The sequence below is a fragment of the Arachis ipaensis genome, chromosome B07 (assembly GCF_000816755.2).
Source record: "Arachis ipaensis cultivar K30076 chromosome B07, Araip1.1, whole genome shotgun sequence".
Lineage (NCBI taxonomy): Eukaryota > Viridiplantae > Streptophyta > Magnoliopsida > Fabales > Fabaceae > Arachis > Arachis ipaensis.
This window is the reverse complement of record NC_029791.2, coordinates 45,479,410-45,483,831: the sequence shown is the minus strand read 5'-3', so window position 1 is coordinate 45,483,831 and position 4,422 is coordinate 45,479,410.

Below are 4,422 nucleotides of genomic sequence, written 5' to 3'. Positions count from 1 at the left end.
ATTTATCAGATTATCAATAACATTTCTCTTGTTCATCATTCTTTCAGGAGCCAACAATTTTAACATTCATAAAATTCAATATAAAAAACATGCACTGTTCAGGCATTCATTCAGAAGACAAAAAAAAGCATTGCCACCACATATAAATAATTAAAATTTTCCTTATTAAAAACTCGAAAAAAAATATTGCCTCCTTATTCTAAAAATCTGCTATTTTATTCATGTTTGGTGATGATGAGAAAAATAAATTATAGCTTAATTGGAGATAAAATCAAAATAGAGATACTAATTACTAATACTCATATATGACTTCTAAGGTAAATTTCTAATAAGACTAATTATCACAGAGTTAAGGCTAAGATTAGAACTCAACAACCTTGAATTTGGGAGGTGGATGCCTCTTTAGTCTGTGGAGTGCTTGGCCCTTCAAGAGATAGCTTCTGGCGCTTCAGTTCCTTTAGTTCGCGCCCTTGCTCTTCTTGTTCTCTAAGCAGTTTGCAGAGCATGCTGTTTTGATTTTGCTGTTCTTCCTTCAGTTGATCCACAGCTTCTTGCAACTTGGTGACAAATGCTGCTAGGCGCTCCTAGTATTCAATTTGAGGGATTTCCGGGAGGAACTCCTGTGCTTTCCTCTTGATGGGGTTGTCCTGCACTTGTTGTCCTTCCATAGAATTTTTGGTGATTGGTTGCTCAACTGAGATATACTCATCTACTCCCATTTTACCCCAGCATCTTTACATAACAGAGAGACCAAGCTTGGATAAGCCAATTTGGCATCTTTGGAGTTCTTGTTTGCAATTTTGTAAAGCTCACAAGAAATCAACTGATGAACTTCCACTTCTTTTTCCAGCATAATGCAATGAATCATCACTGCTCTTCTGGTGGTGACCTCAGAGCGGTTGCTAGTGGGCAGTATAGAGCGCCCAATGAAGTCCAGCCAGCCTCTGGCGACTGGTTTGAGATCTCCTCTTTTGAGTTGGTTTGGGGCACCCTTTGTGTTGGTTGTCTATTTGGCTCCAGGGAGGTATATGTCCTCTAGGATTTTGTCCAAGCTCAGGTTTAGTCTCATCATTCTCCTATTAAAGGAGTCTGGGTCATCTTGCAATTGAGGCAGCTTAAAGATCTCCCTTATTTTGTCAGAGTGGGTGTGAACAATCTTCCCTCTGACCAGAGTTCTATAGTCATAGAATGCGGTTCTAGCTATTCTCTGCCTGTCCGTCTGCCACAGATTAGCGTAGAATTCCTGAACCATGTTTCTTCCTACCTTTGTTTCAGGATTAGCTAGGACTTCCCAGCTCCTGTTTCAAAGTTGCTCTTGGATCTCCGGATATTCGTCTTCTTTCAGATCGAATTTAACTTCCGGGATCACTGACCTTAGACCCATTATTTTGTAGTAATGGTCTGAATGTTCTTTGGTTAAGAACTTCCCTTGATTCCAAAGTAGTTTTGGAATATTCTCTTTCTTGCCTCTTGAGTTGGTTTGTTTTCCCTTAGGAGCCATGATCTTAGTGGGTATTGGCTTAGTGATCACGGATAAACACACCAATCTTGGAGGTTTGCTTGTCCTTAAGCAAAAGAAAGGAAAGAAGAGGGATATGAGGAGAGTCAAGTCCGAATTGTGAAGGTGGGGGGGAGGCTGAACTAGGATTTAAAGGGAAGGGGGTGGGTTTTGAAATTTTTTGAAGAAGATATGATTGAAGATATGATTTGTAAAAGATAAGTATGATAGGAAAAGGATGCACTTTAAAATTTAAAAGATATGAATAATATGAAAGATATTTGAAAAAGATAGCTTTATTTTGAAAAAGATATTGTGAAGATTTGAAAAAAATATTGATGAGTTGAAAAAAAATTTGAGAAGGAAAAGAGATAGATTTGTTTTGAAAAAGATTTGAAAAGAAGTTGAAGAGGATTAAAAAAAAAGGTTTATGTTTAGAATTAAGATACATTTGATATCTTTGAAAAAGGATTTGAAAAATTAGGATTTGTAATATGTTTATGCAAGAAATCATGAATTGAAACATGAAAAGTGAAAAAACTTTGAAGTGAAAACGAAATTACCTACTCCCCACAATCCTGGCGTTAAACGCCCAACTGCTGCATGTTTTGGGCGTTTAACGCCTAGTTGGTGCTTGGTCTGGGCGTTTAATGCCCAGCTGTTGCTTCTAGCTGGCGTTAAACGCCAGAAACTCCTTTGTCACTGGGCGTTTTTCTGAACGCCCAGGATGCTGTAAATCTGGCGTTAAACGCCCAGAAGCTGCTTCTTTCTGGCGTTTAACGCCCAGATGGCTATCTCTACTGGTGTTAAACGCCCAGTAGATGCTTGATAAACCACTATTTTATGGTTTATCTTGTGCTCAATTGAGTGATTTTTATCTACTCTTTACCCACTTATTCATACTATTTGCATGGTTTTACATTTGCCTTCCTAATTATGTGCTTTGATTGAAAACATGCTTCTTTGGTCTTAATTTTAATATATTTAATCCTCTCTTATTACCATTAGATGCCTTGATATGTGTGTTAAGTGATTTCAGAGATTACAGGGCAGGAATGGCTCAGAGGATGGAAAGGAAGGATGCAAAAATGGAAGGAATACAAGAAGTTGGAGAAACTGCTAAGCTGTCCAGCCTGACCTCTTCGCACTCAAACGGCTATAACTTTAGCTATAGAGGTCCAAACGACGCGGTTCTAGTTGCGTTGGAAAGCTAACGTCCGGGGCTTCGATTTGATATATAATATGCTATAGTTCTCCTGACGCTAGGCGACGCGACCGCGTGATCCATGCGGCCGCGTCACAGTGACGGAAATCAGCGCAGTTGAATTCGAGACCAGCGAATTCTGGGCTGTTTCTGACCCAGTTCTCGGCCCAGAAAACACAGATTAGAGGCTATAAAGTGGAGGAATGCATCCATTCATAGAGAGGCTCTCATAATTCACAATTTTAGGAGTAGATGTAGTTTTTAGAGAGAGAGGTTCTCTCCTCTCTCTTAGGATTTAGAATTAGGATTCTTTTCACTTCATGAGTATTTCATCTTTTGCGATCACAGGTTCAATGTTCCTTTTATTTATTTTTCTAATTTAATTTATGAACTCTTCCATGTTACATTTGATATCTTTATTAGTGCTAATTTGAGGTATTTTCAGATCTATGATTGCTTTCCTTTATTTAAATAATTTAGATTTTTCCCTTTTGGCTTTAGTTGATTTATTGGTAACGCTTGAGCTGTCAAATAAAGGAGTGGTTGAAATTGGGAGTTGCTCCAATAACTCTAGTCTTTCCATAGGAATTGACTAGGACCTGAGGATTAAGCTAATTAATCCACTTGATTTACCTTCATAGTTAGAGGTTAACAAAGTGAGATTAAAACCCAATTCTCATCGCAATTGATAAGGATAGGACTTCCAGTTCTCCATACCTTGCCAAGAGATTTTATTGTTATTATTTTATTTTACTTGTCATTCAATATATTCCCGCCTTACCTCCTAATAAACCCCAATTTACAACTCATAACCAATAATAAGAACATACCTCCCTGCAATTCCTTGAGAAGACGACACGAGGTTTAAAATACTCGGTTATCAATTTTAAAGGGGTTTGTTACTTGTGACAACCAAAACGTTTGTACGAAGGGATTTATGTCGGTTTAGAGACTATATCTACAATGCGACTGTTTTTATGATATTCTTTACTGGCAAAAATTCTAACGTCAAAATGGCGCCGTTGCCAGGGAATTGCAAACGTGTGTCTTATTATTGGTTAATGTAAATATTTGCTTTTTACTTGTTTATTTGTTTTTATTCTTATTTTTATTTTTGCTTTTTCGTAAATTAAGAGGTTATTGGTTTTTATTTAGTTATTAAAAATTTTTTTTTTCAAAAATTTGTTCTTAGTGTTCATCTTGATCTTCAAGTTGTTCTTCACGTTCATCTTTACCTTCAAGCTGTTCTTAGTTGTTTTCTTTGTTTTGATCTAAAAATTTGAAATTTGGTGTCATTTTATTGTTTTTCTCTTTCCTCATTAAATTCAAAAATAGTTTTAATTAATTTTTTTCGAAAAAAAAATTCAGATTTTTATTTTTAAAATTTTTATCTTATCTTATCTTATTTCAAAAATCAAATTTCAAAAATTCAAATTTCAAAAATTCAATTTTCAAAATTTAATTTTCAAATTCAAAATTTAAATAACCTTTTAATTTAAATTTATTTTTATTTTTGTTTTTAATTTTTTTTATTTGCTACTATGAACTCTCATCCCTTTGGCTATGAGTCTGGTTACAATAATGTTGCAGGAAGAAGAAATTACAATGAGAACAGGCATCAAGGTTGGAACAATCAAAGATGGGAGGAGCCACAAGGATTTGATCAACCCTCATGGCAACAACCACCTCCAATGGACTATCAACAACCACCACCATATGC